This window comes from Scylla paramamosain, chromosome 9 (genome assembly GCF_035594125.1).
Source record: "Scylla paramamosain isolate STU-SP2022 chromosome 9, ASM3559412v1, whole genome shotgun sequence".
In the NCBI taxonomy this organism is placed as follows: domain Eukaryota; kingdom Metazoa; phylum Arthropoda; class Malacostraca; order Decapoda; family Portunidae; genus Scylla; species Scylla paramamosain.
The window spans coordinates 26,167,501-26,187,500 of NC_087159.1; the positions used below are offsets into that span (position 1 = coordinate 26,167,501).

The following is a 20,000-nucleotide window of genomic DNA, read 5'->3' on the forward strand; positions in this document are numbered from 1 at the left end:
GAGGAGGAGGAGGAGGAAGAGGGAGAAGAAGAGGTAAACAGAAGAAATTATAAAAGAGCAGAAAATTTTTATCATTATCAAAGGAAGACTAAGAGGAGGAGGAGGAGGAGAAGGAGGAGGAGGAGGAGGAGGAGGAGCAGGAGGAGGAGGAAAAATGAAAAAAAATGAAAGAAAAGATCGAAGAAAAGAGAGACAAACCGACAAAAAAAAAAAAGAGAAAATAATAAAAGAACAGAGAACTTTTTTATGAACACCAGAAAAAAAAAAGGAAGAGGAGGAGGAGGAGAGACAGAAACAAACAAACAAAAAAAAAAGAAAAGAAGAAAACTGAAGAAAGAATATAAAACTTTTTACTAACACCAGACGAAAAGGCAAGACAAGGAGTAAGAGGAGGAGGAGAACGAGGAGGAGGAGGAGGAGGAGGAAGAGAAGGGTAGACGGTCAGGAAAAAGAGAAAAAAAAAGAACAGGAGAGGATGGAGAACCGTACTGTACCTTCGTCCCTCCTTTAGTCGTGGTGCGCGGCGCGGTGGGCGGACTCGGCAGCCCCGCCCTTCAGTAAAACCCAGCGTGCGAGGAGACGCCCTGTGAGGGGATGAGAGGGGTGAGGGGGGCGGGGGTGTGAGGGAAGGGGGAGGGGGGAGTGGGGGGAGCTTGATGAATGATGACATGCTGTATATTGCTTGTGTCCGCTTGCGTGTCTTGCTAACTAACTGACTGACTCACCCACTGACTGACTAACTGACTGACTGGGTACCTGGCTGGCTGGTTACCCGGTTGATTTGCTATCTGGTTGGCTGGCTATCCGACTGACTGACTGACTGGCTGGCTGGCTGGCTGGCTAGCTATCTGACTGACTGACTGACTGACTGACTGGCTGGCTGGCTGGCTGGCTGGCTATCTGACTGACTAGCTGGCTATCTGACTGACTGACTGGCTGGCTGGCTGACCAGCTACCTGGTTGATTGCCTAATTGGGTAACTGGCTGGTTACCTGACTGACTGGCTAACTGGCTGGTTACTTTCTTAATTGGCTAACTACCTGACTGGCTGGCTGGCTAGCTGGTAGACTGACTGACTGGCTGGGTATCTAGTTGATTGGCTAACTGGCTGGCTGGGTTACTAAGTGTCTAGTTTTCTGCCTGTCTACGTGAGTGATTGACTGACTGGCATATTGACTGACTGACTGTCTGGCTTACTGACTGAGTGTTTACTTTTCCGTCTGTCTGCGTGGATGACTGAACTATGTGCTTAATTTCCTGCCTCACTGACTGACTGGCTTTTTTTTTCCCCTTCCTGCCAGCCTGTTTCCTGCCTCTCTTTTCTTAACCAAGCTTCTTTCCTGCCTACCTGTGTGCCTTCCACCCTTCCTGCCTGCTTCCTACTTGCCAATCTACCTTCTTTGCCTGCTTATCTACCTATCTGCTTGTCTCTGTCTACTTCCTACTTAATCTACCGTCTTTGGCTGCTTATTTTCCCGCCTGTCTACCTGCCTGGTTCCTACTTTATCTACCTTCTTTGCCTGCTTATCTGCCTGTCTGCCTGCTTCCTGCTTGCCAGTCTACCTTCTTTGCCTTCCTGCCTGCCTTCCTGTCTGCTTTCCTGCTTGCTTGTGTGTGTGCGTGTGTGTGCGTGCATAAGTGTGATACTTTGATACCACACTGCTTATCTTAAAAGCTCGAAGGAGTGTTACTAATATTTTCCTTCCTCCTCCTCCTCCTCCTCCTCCTCCTCCTCCTCCTCCTCCTCCTCCTCCTGCGCATGCCCCAAGGCCCCATCAGGTGAGCCAAGGCTGGGCGGGTCCTCAAGTGATTCCGGCTATAAAATATGACTCGCCTCACTGATTCTTAAGACAAACAACACTTTTTTGCCAGACGGACACAGGAAAGAGCTGCATCCCTCGATTCTAAATATTGCAGCGGCGGGGAGGCAACGAAACCCGACAGGAAAGGCGTGTGTTTGTGATTGCATTGTTTTATGGGGGGGATTCTCTCTCTCTCTCTCTCTCTCTCTCTCTCTCTCTCTCTCTCTCTCTCTCTCTCTCTCTCTCTCTCTCTCTCTCTCAGAATATTGTTATTGCGTAGAAAATATTATTAATGTGTAGAAAAGGAACGCGTTGGTGATTTCATTGTTTCGTGGGGAAATCTGTCGCATTTCTCCCTCGGCTGGCTGGGATCTTGAGGACCTTCAGCCGCCTTCCCTTATGGTGTGTACAGATGCCAGAGTAGAATTAACACAGTCACTAAGACGGTGCATAGAAGAGGAAGGCAAGGCAGCGTAATTGGAGAAGTGCTATTTAAGACAATGTGGGATGTGGAAAAGGAAGAGGGAACAACAGCGGAAGAGTATAATGAACTGTAAAAACAAAGCAAGAGGAACATCAGTGAGTGCCCTTCGTTATTTGATGTAGAAGAGGCACCGGCCAAGGGCGACAAAATTAAAGGAAGAAAAAAAAAAGCCCACAGAGGAGCCAGTCTCTAGTAACGATCGTCAAAAATGAGAGGATAAACGTGAGGAACATCAGTGAGTGCCCTTCGTTATTTAATATAAGAGAGGCACCGGCCAAGGGCGACAAAAGTAAAGGAAGAAAAAAAGCCCACAGAGGAGCCAGTCTCTAGTAACGATCGTCAAAAATGAGAGGATAAACGTCTTGAAACCTCCTGAAAGGCAATGAACTGACCCGAACTGAACTGAACTGGACTTAACTTTACTTAGTGTTCTTTAGGCCGTGTATTCAAAGGATACAGTGCAGGGACAGGGTTGACTGACTGACTTCATTAAAACAGAACAAGAGGAACATGAGGGGGTGACTTCCGACCAGCTGAACTGATTTGCTAGTGTGTTGTGTGTTTTTGTACGATGAGGTGCTACATATTGCTTGCTCGTGTGTGTGTGTGTGTGTGTGTGTGTGTGTGTTGTATGTGTGTGTGTGTGTGTGCGCGCGTGCTCAATTCATTCCCAGCGAGGCGTGTGGCGTTCGCTGGGAAGGTAAACGTGCAGGTGTCGCGTTTCGTGCCCCCGCCCCGTACAAGTGTCCCGGGGCGGAGAGCCAAGGCGGGGCGGAGCGTCAGGTGTTTCGCCTCGCTGCGTATTCGCCTGTAGAAAAATAAATATGTAAGGATGAATGAATAAACTAATAAAAAAAATGTACGAATGATTTATACGGAGAGGAAGTGAAGGGATCTTACGCGCAGCATATTCGCTTACAGACAAAAAAAAAATAAAAAAATAACAATGATGATGATAAAAAGAATAAGCATGATAAAAAAAATATGAATGAATAAGTAGATAAAAAAATGTTCGAATGATGTAAGCGGAGAGGAAGTGAAGGTGTGCCTCTTATTTTTTTTTTTGTTTATCTATTCATTCATTCATTCGTTCATTTTTTTTCTACACAAGTGCTTCGACCATTCTGGCACGCAGGTAACTCGCAGCGCTGCACAGGTTGTTGGTACTGTAGAGAAGCTGGAACTGTCTCTGCACTACTAGAATTGCGTACGCTGTTTCTTTTTTCTTCTTTTCTTTTTTTCTTCTTTTTTTCACTGCATTCACAATTGAGTTGAATGTATTGCAAATATGTACACAGTTATTTATTTGGGTAGTTAACTTTTTCATTTTTTTAATGCGTAAAGAAGACCAGCCAAGATTACAAAAAAAAAAAAAAAATAGATAAATGAAATAAAGCAAAACTCGAAACTTTCCCATCCTCAACCCCCACCCCCCACCCCCTCCACACACACACACACACACACACACACCAAAAAAAAAAAAAAAAAAAAAAAAAAAGAAGTGTTGAGCAGAAAAGAAACCAAATGAAAAGCAGTAGCCGTGGGGGCGTGTAAATACGTACTAAACACAAACAAACACTGAACACAGCTGAAGGAAAACGTCTATCAATCCTGTCAACCCCAAAAAAAACCAGCGCTCTTACCAAAAAAAAAAGAAAAAGAAAAAGAAAAAGAAAAAAAGAAAAGAAAAAAAAAGAAAATCTCAGCATAAATTCAAACCTCACAAACACCTGCAAATTTCAACCCCTTTTTTATTCCCCTTCTTAATTATCAAACTTCCGTAATGTCAATCCCATTCATTTCCCTTCCCCTCTTCTCCCCGCGGCAAGGTGAGGGGAGAGAGGGAAAGGGAAGGGAGGGGACGGGAGGGTGGAAGGGCTGACAGCATTGGAGGGGCTAGAGAGAGAGAGAGAGAGAGAGAGAGAGAGAGAGAGAATGTAACGGGAAGGGACGGCAGGAATTCTGTTTGAGTGGGTCTTGTGTGTTAAGCTGATCTCTGTTGCATAATGTGATGTTTTGTCTAGTGTTCTCTCTCTCTCTCTCTCTCTCTCTCTCTCTCTCTCTCTCTCTCTCTCTCTCTCTCTCTCTCTCTCTCTCTCTCTCTCTTTTGTGGTGAGTTGGGCGTTTTTCTTCTCATATTTTTTTCTCTACTTTTTTGTTGTTTTTTTTTTGTTGGTTGTTGTTGTTGTTGTTGTCGTCGTTGTTGTTGTTGTTGTTGTTGTTGTTGTTCTTTTTTTACGTCTTGTTCTTCTTGTTCTTCTTTCCTTCTCCTCTTACTACTACTACTACTACTACTACTACTACTACTACTACTACTACTACTACTACTACTACTAGCACCACCACCACCACTACCACACCTCTCTTTACATCACAACACACAGTGCCCTACAAACAACCACAACAAGTCGGTTCATATCACCACTTATTCTCAGGGTCAGTAATCAGGATAGGACAAGAAGTAATGATGAGTTTGAGCTTGATAAAGTTAAATTTGAAAAAAAAAAAGAGATAGAATAGAAATCGGTTCTCAAATAGTGGTGGGTGAATGGAATAGCCTCAGTAATCAGGTTGTTAGGGCTGAGTCATTAGGGGAGCTTTGAAATAGGGGACAGATTCAAGGATGAGGGTGACAGGTAGAAATAGGTAGAGATGATTCGTAAAGCGAACTACCACGTGTATTTCTGATGACTTCCTGCAGCTTCCCTTATGTCATGTCCTCCTCCTCTTCCTCCTCCTCCTCCTCCTCCTCCTCCTCCTCCTCCTCCTCCCTCCTCCTCCTCCTCCTCCTCCTCCTAACATTTGTACCTAGTAAGCTGCTTCTTGTTCTCTCTAACCTTTGCAAGGGGTAAGGAGCAGGAACGGCAGAGAAGGGAGGGAGGGAGAGAGGGAGGAAGGGAGAATATAGGGGGAATGAGGAAGAGAGGTGTCGTGTGGAGGAAAGGGAATGGAAGGAAGGGTATAGAAGGGAGAGAAGGAAGGGCGTAGAAGGAAGGTATTGGTTTAAAAGGAGAAGAGGGTGAGGGTGTAGAGGGAAGGAGGGGAGAGAAGGAAGGATGACGATATAGAGAGAAAAGAAGGGAGGATGAGGGTGTAATTGGAGGGTACTGGTGTAGAAGGAAGGGAGGTAGGGAGGCTGAGGATGTAGAAGGGAGAGAGGGATGGAGGGTGTTGGTGTAGAGGGGGTGGAAGGAGGGGTAGTAGGTGTGGAGGGGAGAGAACAGGTGGTCACCGGTAACCTTGTGGGGGGAAGCCTACTTAGTATGCAGAGGCTGGCTGGAAAGGGATGTTGCACCTATGAACGGGAGGAGGAGGAGGAGGAGGAGGAGGAGGAGGAGGAGGAGGAGGAGGAGGAGGAGGAGGAGGAGGAGGAGCAGGGCGATGAGGAGGAAGAAAGAAGAGAGACAGAGAGAGGACGAGTAAGAGGAGAATAGGAAAGAGAAAGACGATGATAAAGGAAGACGAAAGGAAAGAGAAGAGATAGATAGATAGAGAGAGAGAGGAGAGGGGAGGGCGATGAGGAAGAAAAGAGAAAGAGATAGAAGACGAGTAAGAAAGAGAATAGGAAAGAAACGAAAGATGAGGACGATGAGTAAGAAGGGAGAGAGAGAGAGAGGAGGGTGATGAGGAAGAAAGGAAACAAAGGAGAAAAGAGAGAGAGGAGGAAGAGGTAAAAAGAGGAGAGGACTGAGAAAGAAGGTAAGAGAGGAGGATGATGAGAAAAAAAGAAAAGGGAGGGAGAACGAGGAGAGAAGAGGAGGAAGAAGAAGAAAAAAGCAAAGGAGGAGAGTGAAAGAAGAAAGAGAGAAGAGGAGGAGGACAAAGAAACAACAGAATGGGAAGGAGAAAGAAAGGGGAGAGAAGAGGAGGAGGACGAGAAGAAAGAGAACAGTAGGGAGAAAGAAGGGAAGAAGAAGAGGAGGAGGAGGACGAGGAAGGAAGAGAAGACAAAGAGAGGAGGACGAGTAGGAAACAAGTGAAAAGAGAAGAAAAGATGAAAGAAGGAAGATGGAAAAGGAGAAGAAAAGAAATGAAAAGGAGGATTTAGAGGAGGAAGAGCAGAAGGAGAATAGGAGGAGGAGGAGGAAGAGGAGAAAGAAGGGTTATGAAATATGAGATGCGATTTAAATATCAAGAGAGAGAGAGAGAGAGAGAGAGAGAGAGAGAGAGAGAGAGAGAGAGAGAGAGAGAGAGAGAGAGAGAGAGAGAGAGAGAGAGACTTAAACCAAATTAACTGAAGTGATGATAGAGTGAAAAAAGAGAGAAGGAATACCAGGAAGTAGAGAGAGAGAGAGAGAGAGAGAGAGAGAGAGAGAGAGAGAGAGAGAGAGAGAGAGAGAGAGAGAGAATGAGAAAGTAACCTTGGCAAGTGACCAGCTCCTCCTCCTCCTCCTCCTCCTCCTCCTCCTCCTCCTCCTCTTCCTCCTCCTCCTCCTCCTCCTCCTCCTCCTCCTCCTCCTCCTCCTCTTCCACCTTTATGAATGTAAAATAAAGGCAATTATCCGCACGTTTTCTTGTTTCTCTCTCTTTTATTATTTCTTCCTTCCTTCTCCCTCCTTTATTTATTTATTTATTCTTTTTTCTTCCTCTCTTTCTTTATCTTTCCTATTTTTCATTATCTTTTTCCTACCTTTCTTTATCAGTCTCCTTCCTTGCCTTCATCCCCTCATCTTTTCCTCTCTTATTTTTCTTCTTTTCTTCTTTTTCCCCTTCCTTTATTTTTTCTCTTCCTTTCTCTTTCTTTTATCAACACGTATTGTTTATCTTCCTTTCTTTTATAACGTCACGCTTCTCTCTCTCTCTCTCTCTCTCTCTCTCTCTCTCTCTCTCTCTCTCTCTCTCTCTCTCTCTCTCTCTCTCTCTCTCTCTCTCTCTCTCTCTCTCTCTCTCTCTCTCTCTCTCTCTCTTCTCTCTCTCTCTCTCTCTCTCTCTCTCTCTCTCTCTCTCTCTCTCTCTCTCTCTCTCAAGTTGTTTCCCACGCTTTCATGGGCGCTCCTTTCTTGAGTCTTCTTCCTTTTCTCCTTCTCTCTCTCCTTCGCAGTCCATTCCCCCTCGTCCTTCTTCCCCTCCTCACTCCCCTCCTCCTCTGTTCTCTCCCTCTTGTTTGCCTTCATTTACCTGCCCACGCACCTGCCTTCCTCTCCTCTCCTCTCCTCTCCTCTCCTCTCCTCTCTTCTCCTTGCATGAATGGGAATTAATTAACTGCGAATTAATTAGTGACGACATAATTGCGATGAGGAAAGGAGATGATGATAACTTGGTCGTGTTGTTCTGTCTTGTTATTGTTGTGGTTGGTGTTAGTTATGAGAGTACGGTGTGGTGGTTGTGTTTGTGTGCACGCGGTGAAGGAAAGGGGGATGAAAAGATGATGTGTTTGGGAATTGTTTTGTTATTCACTTTGTTATTGTTATGATTGATGTTAAGGTTATGAGAGTACGGTGTGAATATTGTTTGTTTGTATACACGCTGTGAAGGAACGAGAGAAAAGGAGGAGGAGGAGGAGGAGGAGAAGGGGGACGTTAACTTCCTTTGTTTTTATGCAAGCTAATAGTCTAAAAGAGAGAGATTTTTTTTTTTTCTCTCTCTCCCCAAGCAACTGAATATTTAACCCTTTCATAGCGATAGGCAGCGATTCACATTACTTAAAAAAAATGTGTGCCATCTCTGTAAGCATCTACAAGAAAGAAAGGGATTAAAAAGAAGAGATTTTGCAATTTGTATCCAGTATAATGTGTTGAAAGTGGCTGTACAGGAAGAGGAAAAAATTCTCAGTGATAAGTGATTTAGGAAAGACGTGTTAAATACCAGTGAAAGGGTTAAGGAACTGCTCTTTCTGCTCTCGTGTGGTCGACTGATGGAGTATAACCACATTGTAACCACTAGTGACAATATCCTGGCTTTTCATTAAACCTTTCATTGTTATTTTAGCGCATTTCACATCAACTACTAACAACTCTGAGGCATTGCTTGTTCTGCAGCCATTGCCAAGCGTTAACTGGATGGAAACTAATTACATCATCTCTTATTTTAAATGCCTTTTTTTTCCCCATTCTTGTAGATACTAATTACAGAAAGGAAGAGGGAATGACTGAGTTAGAAAGGGAGGAGGGAGTGAATGAGTTAGAAAGGAAAGAGGGAATGACTTGAGTTAGAGAATGATAGTGAAATAGAGAAGGAGAGAGAATGATTATGAGTAAGAGAGAGAGAGAGAGAGAGAGAGAGAGAGAGAGAGAGAGAGAGAGAGAGACGTGGAGGGGGAAAGTAAAAAATAGCAGAGAGGCGTAAACGAAAACAATAACAGGAAAATGATGGCTTGAGAAATATACGTGTTTACAGATCGGCTGAAGGTGAAGCGTGAGGGACAAAGAATATGATAATGAGCATGGAAAGCAAGGTGTGGGTGAAGCAGCACCAGGAAGCAGACGCGCAGGAGCATTACCACAACACACCAGACGTCACTGTTCATTAGACGAGATGAATCAACGGAAAAAAAGTGCAACATAACAGATGAAATATTAGCAAGACGTGAATGGAAAGAAAAAAACAAGTAGATAAAACTAATAATAGCTGCCTAGAAATTAGTGAGTGTAAAAAAGATAATCATGCCTTGTACAAATGAAGAGTAAATGAAGGAATGGTACCTAGAAATGACGAATTAGAGGGAAAAAAAAATGAGAGCTTGAAAAATATGGAATAATGAAAACAAAAATAATATACAGAAGTGAAGAACAAGTTAAAAGATCAGTATCTAGGAATAAAAAAAATAACAAAGAAGACTCAATACGTAGAAATAAATAATGATTAACTAAACTAGAAATAAAAAATAAAAATAGTGAAAAAAATGAATGCCAGAAAGAAAGAATAAGTTAAAAATGAAATAAATATCGATGAATGATGCTTCAAAATACACACACTGGGAACCTTGGAGTGAGGATCTATCTGAATAATAATGCACTGAGAAATGGATGAGACAAGAGAAGGACCAAGCAAAAGGAACATAAACGAACCAGCATTTGATCAGAGAGAGAGAGAGAGAGAGAGAGAGAGAGAGAGAGAGAGAGAGAGAGAGGTTTAAGCAATGCCAATTAAGAAGGTATGCTTGAAAAATGTATTTGACGAATCTTGAGGTCAGAGATTAATCAGGTACGAAAATTGAAATAAATAAATAAATAAATAAATAAGATAAAATAAATTAAATGTGGATGAAATGAAATAAGACAAAGCAAAAACCACTTAATTATTTATCCACCACCTGATTATGAACCACCTGACCATCCATCCAGTTATCCACTCACCCAGCCATGAATTGATTCCACCACTCATCCACCCACCTGACCTTCATCCACTCACCCAGTCATCCACCAACGTCACCATCCGTCCACCCATCCATCCACTCCTTCATCCAGCCAGCTAGCCATCCACTTGCCTATCCACGCATCTTACCATTCTCTCCTTCATCTACCCGCTTGTCCATCCACCCACCATGCCATCCACTCCTTCATCCACTCGCCTTTTCATCCACTCCTTCATCCCCTCACTCCTTTCATCCACCCACACAGTCATCCATCAACTTTACCATCCACCCACTTACTCATTCACCCAGCCATCCACTCACTCGACCATCCATCAACTTCATCCACTCCCTCATCCACTCCTAAACCCCCTAAGCCAGTCATCCATCCACCCAACGATCTATTAACCTTCATCCACCCACCTACTCATCCACCCTCCAGCTGTCCGTGTTATCCAGTTGAGGCGCCGCTAATGTCCGTGTCCTCGCCGCCGCCCACGTCCGCCCACGCCCGCCTCATGCAGCCCGGATTGCGCCCAGCCTGGCTTCTCACATTACCTGGTGCAGAGATTGCCGTTAATTCGAGCCCCGTGTATGGCAGCGGCCGTGTTTTTGTGCCTTTTGTTTATCGCTGGCTGCCTGCTCGTGAGTGTGTGTGTGTGTGTGTGTGTGTGTGTGTGTGTGTGTGTGTGTGTGTGTGTGTTTGTGTGTGTGTGTGTAGAGGATAAGGAGCGCGCTTGTAGCCTGTCTGACAACTGTATTGTGTGTGTGTGTGTGTGTGTGTCTCTCTCTCTCTCTCTCTCTCTCTCTCTCTCTCTCTCTCTCTCTCTCTCTCTCTCTCTCTCTCTCTCTCTCTCTCTCTCTCTCTCTCTCTCGTTAATTTCCACTGCCTTACCTCCTCCTTGCCTGCATCCTTTATTACAGCGTCTCCTTTTTTCCCACTCAAGGTTACTGTGCTTGCGTTTACATTAATGACGAGACGTGGAAACCTTATAAGCCAAACCACCACCACCACCATCACCACCACCACCACCACCATCACCACCACCACCAAGAAAATAGGATAAGACTGCTTTCTTTCTTTCTTTCTTGCTTGCTTACTTGCTTACAATCTCCTTCTCATCCAGCCACGCAATCCAGGCATTTTTTGGGCCCAGTGGTGATGCAAAAGCGACACACGAGCTGCAGCGTCGCGTCCCAGGCACTTGTCAGAATATATAAAGCCGAGTGTTGGATTGCCTGCGTGTTGCCAGTTCCTTGCCAAATATGTGTACCTTTGCTTCGCCCCTTGCTTTTTAAATCGTGTAGCTTATGTATTTTTGCTGTTTCTGGTTTATTTATTTGTTTGTTTATTTGTTTTTATTGGTGCTCTCGTGTTCTCTGGTGGATATTCGATAGTGATGTATATGTTGTTGTTGTTGTTGTTGTTGTTGTTGTTGTTGTTGTTGTTCATTTTCGTGGTTTTTTGTATTTTTAGTGTTTTTTTTTTTTATTTATTTGTTTTGAGTTGTTATCCAGTGTTATCAGTATTATTTCTTTGTTATTATCTTATGTGTTGTTTTTAGATTAAGATTTATTATTATTATTATTATTATTATTATTATTATTATTATTATTATTATTATTATTATTATTATTATTATCATTATTACCATCACTAGTTTCATTCTCATTATCATACCTTTTCCTTTTTCCTTATTTTTTCACTTTATTTTACCACTATTATCATTATCATCACCTTTCCTTTTGCGTCAAACTACAGCAGCATTACTCATATTCTTTACCCAAACAGCAGCATCACGCCATTGTAACACTGTCATCACCTTCACACACACCCACACACGCACACACACGCAAAAAAAAACACCTCACGCAACACTATTCTCACCACCTCACCACCACACATCACACTACCACCACACTTTTCTTCATTACGTCACATAAACACATACGATGACCCAGCCTCTCTATGTGCGCATTCTTCTTCATTACCACACCATAATGCACCAAGTCTCAAGCAGAGTCTTCAACCTCCCTCTCTCTCTCTCTTTCCCTCGAAGGCTGGAGGCTCGCTCGCGTGGGAAGCAGAGGACTGGTCGAGTGAAGAGTTAAGAGTAAGGAGTCAACAGTTCTCCCGTCCCTCTCTCTTTCTCAGTCCAAGGCTCCACTCCCGTCACCTGTCCTTAACGTGCCTGGCGTTACCTGCCGTGTCCGCTGCTGCTGCCCAGGTGAGTGAGTGAGATCATGCAGTGTTATTCTTCTCCTCGTGTTCTTTTGTTTTTGTTTTGGTTTTCATCTGTGCTTCGTGTTTGGTTAAGGTGTGCTGTGTTCTTTAGAGTGCTTGTTGTTGTTGTTTGTTGTTGTTGTTGTTGTTGTTTGTTGTTGTTCTTTTTTTCTTCTTGTTCTTGCTCTTCTTGCTTATCTCGTTCTTCTTGTTCTTGTTCTTGTTCTCCTTTTGTTATTGCTGTTGTTGTTGTTGTTGTTGTTGTTGTTGTTGTTGTTGTTGTTGTTGTTGTGCATTTCGTTCTTCGTGTTCTTGTTCTTTTTCTCTTTTTGTTGTTGTTGTTGTTGTTGTTGTTGTTGTTGTTGTTTTCTTCTTCTTCTTCTTCTTCTTCTTCTTCTTCTTCTTCTTCTTCTTCTTCTTCTTCTTCTTCTTCTTCTTCTTCTTCTTCTTCTTCTTCTTCTTCTTCTTCTTCTTCTTCTTCTTCTTCTTCTTCTTCTTCTTCTTCTTCTTCTTCTTCTTCTTCTTCTTCTTCTTCTTCTTCTTCTTCTTCTTCTTCTTCTTCTTCTTCTTCTTCTTCTTCTTCTTCTTCTTCTTCTTCTTCTTCTTCTTCTTCTTCTTCTTCTTCTTTTCTTCCTCTTCTAGTGCTGGTGGTAATGATGATGTTGCAAGTTTAATTAGTGGTGGTGACGGTAGTAGTGGTGACGGTGGCTTTGTTAGTGAAGTGGTGATGATGGTGAGGATTGAAGTAGTGGTGATGAGAGTAGTGGAGACCTCTAGCGGTGGTGATAGTGGTGAGGGTGGTGGTGTTGGTGGTAAAGACCTCTAATGATGGTGGTGGTGATGGTGGTAGTAATGGTGGTGGTGATGGTGGTGAAGATGGTGGCGATACTGGTTGGTCTTGACGTCACAAAGAAAGAAAACACGAAGTCATTATTATAGGGAAAAAAAGTATTGTCTTGTCTTGAGTTGAGTTGAGTTGCAGAGACGTGGTGGCGGTGGTGGTGGTGGTGGTGGTGGTGGTGGTGGTGATGCTGCTCCGCCTGAGGGTGTGTTGCTTATCATTTATTTATTTATTTATTCACTCGTTCATTTATTCATCTCTTCTTGGGATATTTTTTGTGTCTGACCGCCCATCTGTCTATCTCAACATTTTCCTTTGGTTTTAAATCGACAAATTTGTAGATAAACATTTCTCCAGCATTTCCTTATACACACACACACACACACACACACACACACACACACACACACACACACACACACACACACACACACACACACACACAACTGGTATTTCCTTAACAATACAACCATCATTTTTTTACTTATTTTCAAATGTTTCGTTCTTCTTACTGTTGTTCACATTCACTCTTAATTCTTTCTTTGTTTGTCTTAACTTTCATCTTTGCGAACTCGTGTCTCCTCCTCCTTTTCTTCCTTCTTCTCCTTCTCTTCTTTTTCCTCGTTACCTTCCTTCTCATCATCTTCCTTCTCATTTCTCGTCTCTTCACGAGTTTGCAAAAATGAAAGATGAGAGAAATACTCTCATCTTTCATCTTTGCAAACTCGTGTCTCCTCCTCCTCCTCCTCCTCCTCCTCCTCCTCCTCCTCCTCCTCCTCCTCCTCCTCCTCCTCCTCCTCCTCCTCCTCCTCCTCCTATTATCCAAGCTCAGATTTTTAAGAAAAGAGGAAATTCTAACAACTGTGATCTTCTGGTTCATTAATTCTTCCTCCTCCTCCTCCTCCTCCTCCTCCTCCTCCTCCTCCTCCTCCTCCTCCTCCTCCTCCTCCTCCTTTCCTTTCATCTAGAATACTGTGTACAGTTCTGGTCACCATACTACAAAAAAAGACATTGAAAAACTAGAAAAGATACAGCGCAGAGTCACAAAGATGATTCCAAGATTGCGCAATAAGCCGTATGAGGAACGGCTGGAAGAACTAAACCTATTTAGTTTAACAAAGCGCAGGATAAGAGGAGACCTAATTGAAGTGTTCAAAATTTTCAAAGGATATAGTAACATTGATGCACATAAATATTTTACCATTGATCATTCTAACCTAACAAGAAATAATGGATTCAAGATTATACCCAAACGTTTTAAATCCCACGAGGCCAAACATTTCTTCTTTAATCGTATAGTAAATATATGGAATAAACTTCCTGCCGAAATTGTAAACAGCAATACTATTGAATCATTCAAAAATAAAATAGACAAATATTTAAAAGCAAATCCCCAACAAGCTCTCTTCTTGTCCGAATAATTACTAAATTCACTATTAAACTCTTATTCAACAGACACCATTTTTAATATAACTTGTATTAACTTTCAGATAGGCGTATAGAGTTCACCGTAGGGTGAATAGTAGAACTTCCTTTCATCCTTTCCTATGAAAATTTCCATGTCAGTTTTTCCATACTGCATGGTACTTTTCCCAACTATTTCCATGCCAGCGCAAGCTGGAGGGAGTGGTGGGTGGGGAGGAGCCTTCTGCTATGCTGCCCTGTCTCTCTTCACTGTAGCTAGTTAGAAGTAGTTACCAAACAGCCTTGCAAGGACCAAAAGGTCTGTTGCTGTTTGGCTTTCCTTTGTATTCCTTTGTATTCCTCTTTCTCCTCTACGTCCTGAAAAGCTGATTCACTCTCCCTCCCTCCCTCGACCTCCTTCTTCCTTAACAGTTGATGGGAAAGTCCGGAACTAGGGAGAGGGGGCAGAGGGGCATTTACTCTCTCTCTCTCTCTCTCTCTCTCTCTCTCTCTCTCTCTCTCTCTCTCTCTCTCTCTCTCTCTCTCTCTCTCTCTCTCTCTCTCTCTCTCTCTCTCTCTCTAATACGGAAGCTGTAGTTAGTTTTTGTGAATCCAAACTCGCACCGCCATTCTATATATGTACTACAGCTCCTCCTCCTCCTCCTCCTCCTCCTCCTCCTCCTCCTCCTCCTGTCTTATCTATTCTCCGATCGTCGTGGAAAGTCTGTTCTCTCCTTGTCCACCATTCATCTCTCTCTCTCTCTCTCTCTCTCTCTCTCTCTCTCTCTCTCTCTCTCTCTCTCTCTCTCTCTCTCTCTCTCTCGACTGCTGTAACCTCCTCAAAAGTACTAATTTATAACCAGTTAAGCCTACTACTACTACTACTACTACTACTACTACTACTACTACTACTACTACTACTACTACTTTTTTCTTTCTCTTTTTTTGTCTATCGCCCTCAGCCATCCTCCGTTACACCTCGAAAAAAAAAAACTTATGAAAAAATTAACAAATGTATCTTAAGTGACCTAGTGTGTGTTCCTTAAGTGAGCTAATCCCACCCCCTTCACCCCCGCCCCCACCAGGTACTCCCAGGTACTCACAACTTATGACCCGCAGGTGACTCAGGTGCTCACTCAGGTACACTCACATACGCAATGGTGGGGAGTCGTGGCATGCCAACACCTGTGATCAACGTACCTGGTTAATTAGGTTCGTTTATTCCCCGCTGGCTTCAGTTGGTGTCATTTGCGTATAGATATTGCGAGGAATTTGTATCGTTTTGTTTTTGGAGCTTGTATTTGTAAGTGTCTTCAGATGACTGGGTAGTATTGGGGTTCTCAGGGATGTTTTCATGATTCCAGCAGTAGTAGTAGTTGTAGTAGTAGTGGTAGTAGTAGTAGTAGTAGTAGTAGTAGTAGTAGTAGTAGTAGTAGCTGTTGTTGTTGTTGTTGTTGTTGTTGTTGTTGTTGTTGTTGTTGTTAGAAGTTATCGTAGTTTTCAAAGGTGCTTTCATGATTCTAATGGAAGTCTTAAGAGGTTGTAAAGGCATTGGGGTGGTTTTCAAGGGTGCTTTCATGATTTTTAGCAGTAGTAGTTGTGGTAAGAGTTTAACAGTGTCTAGGAAAACTTATTGTAGTTTTCAAGGGTGTTTTTTTTTTTTTGTGTGTGTGTGTAACGGTATTTCCAAGGGTGGTAGGTAAAAATTATTGTGGTATTCATGATTCTAGTGATAGTTTGACAAGAATTCTACACTGGCAGTAGCAAAAGAAAAAAATGCAAGAAAAAAAAAAAGAAAAGAGAAGGAAAGGAAAGGAAAGGAAAAAGAAAAAAACATTATAAACAGGCTAATAATCTCTGTGACCTTGGAAAATATACATATCCTTGGTGGAAGGTCGAAGCATTGAGAAGTAGACGCAATAAAACCTTTCGAAATAGTGCACGTGGTAGTTAAGTAAGCAACACTATTATTATGACTATGACCAAGAGGGGAACCTTTCACGGCTACCTGACGAAGGAGGAGGAGGAGGAGGAGGAGGAGGAGGAGGAGGAGGAGGAAGGGAAAGGTAAAAGATAAGGAAGGTCACTTAATGTTAACACGCTGACGAAAGGAGCACAGTAATTAGGACTGATTCTCAACACACTCACGCAACACACGCACGCACGCACACACGCAACGCTCATCTCTCTCTCTCTCTCTCTCTCTCTCTCTCTCTCTCTCTCTCTCTCTCTCTCTCTCTCTCTCTCTCTCGAATTTTCTTCACTCAATCATGTAAAAGTATAATTAGGTAAGAAAAAAAGCCAGATAAGAACACACACACACACACACACACACACACACACACACACACACACACACACACACACACACACACACACACACACACTCAGCAACATCCTGCCAATCCGGTTTCCAGCATGCGAATAACTATTGGGTTTTGGCGAAGAGAAGAGTGATGAGCAGGAATCTGTAGCACACAACACTCGGCTCACTCCACCTTAACTTCAGATCCAGGTGTGGCTTGTCATCTGTCCAGGTATAGACAATGGATTTATTTATTTATTTTTTTTATTATTATTATTATTATTTTTTTTTTTTTTTTTTTTGTGTGTGTGTGGTAGTGGTGGTAGTGGTGGTGGTGGTGTGGTGATGGTGGTGGTGGTGGTGGTGCTTGTGATGGTGGTACTTGTTGTTGTTGTTGTTGTTGTTGTTGTTGTTGTTGTTGTTCTTTCTTGTTCTTTTTCTCTTCTTTCTTGTTCTTGCTCTTTTTCTTCTTCCTCTGCATCTTCTTCATCATCGTCATCATCATCATCATCATCATCATCATCATCATCATCATTATTATCTTCTTCTTCTTCTTCTTCTTCTTCTTCTTCTTCTTCTTCTTCTTCTTCTTCTTCTTCTTCTTCTTCTTCTTCTTCTTCTTCTTCTTCTTCTTCTTCTTCTTCTTCTTCTTCTTCTTCTTCTTCTTCTTCTTCTTCTTCTTCTTCTTCTTCTTCTTCTTCTTCTTCTTCTTCTTCTTCTTCTTCTTCTTCTTCTTCTTCTTCTTCTTCTTCTTCTTCTTCTTCTTCTTCTTCTTCTTCTTCTTCTTCTTCTTCTTCTTCTTCTTCTTCTTCTTCTTCTTCTTCTTCTTCTTCTTCTTCTTCTTCTTCTTCTTCTTCTTCTTCTTCTTCTTCTTCTTCTTCTTCTTCTTCTTCTTCTCCTCCTCCTCCTCCTCCTCCTCCTCCTCCTCCTCCTCCTCCTCCTCCTCCTCCTCCTCCTCTTCCTCTTCCTCCTTCTCCTCCTCCTCCTCCTCCTCGTCCTCGTCCTCCCTTTCTTTCTTTCTTTTCATATTTTCTTTACACCGGGAACGAAAGTTAACAGAATTTAACCTTTCTTACATTTCCAATACATTTACTTATTTTTTTCAACCCTGGAACGAAAATGAACAGACAGACTTTTCTTTCATTTTCCTTACCATAAGCTTTTCTCTTGGTTACTCTCCTTTTTGCATCAGATAGAAGACAAAGAACTATACCAGACGTACATGATCGTAGCTATAACTAAATAAAAAATATAACTATACCTATATAACTATAGATAACTATACCAGGCATCTTAAACTGTAAGATTCCAACTACAATTATAACGATAAGATAAATTGATATATAAGAAAAACTATTTGTACTGACGTTGGTTAGATGAGATTAAGTTAAATTAGGTTACATCAGCTTAGGTCAGCTTAAATTAGGTGAAGTTGGTTTAGATTAGGTTAGGTCAGGTTAGATTAGGTGAAGTTGGTTTAGATTAAGTTAGGTCAGGTTAGATTAGGTGAAGTTGGTTTAGATTAGGTTAGGTCAGGTTAGATTAGGTGAAGTTGGTTTAGATTAGGTTAGGTCAGGTTAGATTAGGTGAAGTTGGTTTAGATTAGCTTAGGTCAAGTAAAATTAAGTTGGGCTAGATTACGTTAAGTTAGATCAGGTCAGGTTAGGCTAAGTAAGGTTTCAGTCACCAAGGCAAGAGGGGACCGTGGTGTGCTGATAGTAACAAAGGTGTGAGAGCCTCGTGGTGCAGTTCCCCGCGTCGCTGTGATTTGATCCGCGCGGGAGAAAAGAATACAGGAACACGACTCATTAGCACCCGGGAGGACTCTGCACACTTTCCTTCCCCGACCACTGCTGCCGAAAGAGAAAGCGGTGAAGGCCATTGCGGAGAGGACGAGGAGCACGAGGAGGTGGTGGTGGTGGTGGTGGTGAAGGAAGTGCTTGAAAACTGTATCTAAGGAGGTAGTGGTAGTGGTGGTTGTGATTGTGGTGAGAGAAATGCTTGAGAACTGTATCTATAGACGAGGCGCATGAGGAGGACGAGCAGGAGGAGGAGGAGGAGGTCTGGAGGAGAAGCAACACGAAAGAACACAAAACAAGAACAAACTGCATCGTATTAGATTTATAGATTTATAAGAGGCTGTTCGTAATAAGCTAAGAAGAAGAAGAAGAAAAACGAAAAGAAGAAGAAAAACAGGGAAAAAGAAGGAATCATAAGGAAATCCAATGAAAATTAAATCCACATAATATATTCCATAACCAACCCCTTCACCACCACCACCACCACCACCATAACAACCACCACCACCACAATCACCACCACCACGACTACGCAGCAGGTGTGACGGGGCACTGGGGATCCGAAACGAGAGAGAGAGAGAGAGAGAGAGAGAGAGAGAGAGAGAGAGAGAGAGAGAGAGAGAGAGAGAGAGAGAGAGAGAGAGAGAGAGAGAGAGAGAGAGAGAGAGGTAGGGGGCCATCTGGGTACAGGTATACACACAGTTAGATGCCCCACCAAGACACTACCACCACCACCACCACCACCACCACCACCGCCACTGGACCGCTGCTACCACACCCCGCTCGGTTAGGTTGGCTAGGTCACTCTCAGCCCCGCCCCATCCTTAGTCAGCCCCTCTCTCTCTCCCTCACTCCCCCTCTCTCTCTCTCTCTCCCCCGCCCCGCCCCAGCTGTACTAACGGCTCCGTGCGGGATGTCTTGTGGGGCAGCCAGCAGGTTTTAACGTTCCCGTCTCTTTCCGGTCAACGCATCCACCGTACGTTTTATTCATTTTTTCCTTTTCTTTGTCGTTTTTTGTATTAGTATTTCTTTTTTTCATTCGTGCTATTATTGTGTTTTTTTCCTTGTTTTTATATTTTTTTTCATTTTTTTTCTTTCGGTTCCTGTCTACCTTTTTTTTTATTTCTCTCCTTTTTTATTCTCTTCCTATCTTTTTTTTTCGTTTCGTTATTGTTCTTCGTTTTTTTTATGTTTTCGTTTTAGTTTTCATTTTTTTCTCTTGTCTGTTTGTCTGCTCTTTTGTTTGTTTGTCTGTTTGTTTGTTAGTTTGTCCGTCTGCCCAGCTGGGTGGGTGGCTCTCTCTCTCTCTCTCTCTCTCTCTCTCTCTCTCTCTCTCTCTCTCTCTCTCTCTCTCTCTCTCTCTCTCTCTCTCTCTCTCTCTCTCTCTCTCTCTCTCTCTCTCTCTCTCTCTCTCTCTCTCTCTCTCTCTCTCTCATCAACATCTGCACATAACCTACCACCCAGTCGACACACACACACACACACACACACACACACACACACACCCTTAGTACTTTCACTCTTCCTCCTCCTCCTCCTCCTCCTCCTTCTTCTTCTTCTACGGTGGAATTGACTTGAGTAATGATGACCCGCGGGAAGGAAAGGGTTGCGTTACTTAGGGAGGTCAACTATGTAAGATGTGTGTGTGTGTGTGTGTGTGTGTGTGTGTGTGTGTGTGTGTGTGTGTGTGTGTGTATGTCGAAAGCTAATTGAATGGCCGGCTAGGTACGTACTGTTTATTTCAGACCCAGAGAGAGAGAGAGAGAGAGAGAGAGAGAGAGAGAGAGAGAGAGAGAGAGAGAGAGAGAGAGAGAGAGAGAGAGAGAGAGAGAGAGATGATGTGTCTTAAC

General features: G+C 43.0%; 1 protein-coding gene across 3 annotated transcripts in view; it reads left to right on the forward strand.

The window, feature by feature from the left end:
- LOC135103779 (uncharacterized) overlaps positions 1 to 20,000 on the forward strand; it is a 99,667-nt gene that overhangs the window by 39,485 nt on the left and 40,182 nt on the right. Inside the window, exons 2-3 of one of the 3 annotated variants that reach the window (XM_064010502.1) lie at positions 11,638 to 11,805; positions 15,132 to 15,258. The exons of 1 other annotated variant lie outside the window; for it this stretch is intronic. The gene's annotated coding sequence lies outside the window, so the exon portion shown is untranslated. The remainder of the gene's footprint in view (positions 1 to 11,637; positions 11,806 to 15,131; positions 15,259 to 20,000) is intronic. One more of the 3 variants, XM_064010501.1, reaches the window with a different exon arrangement.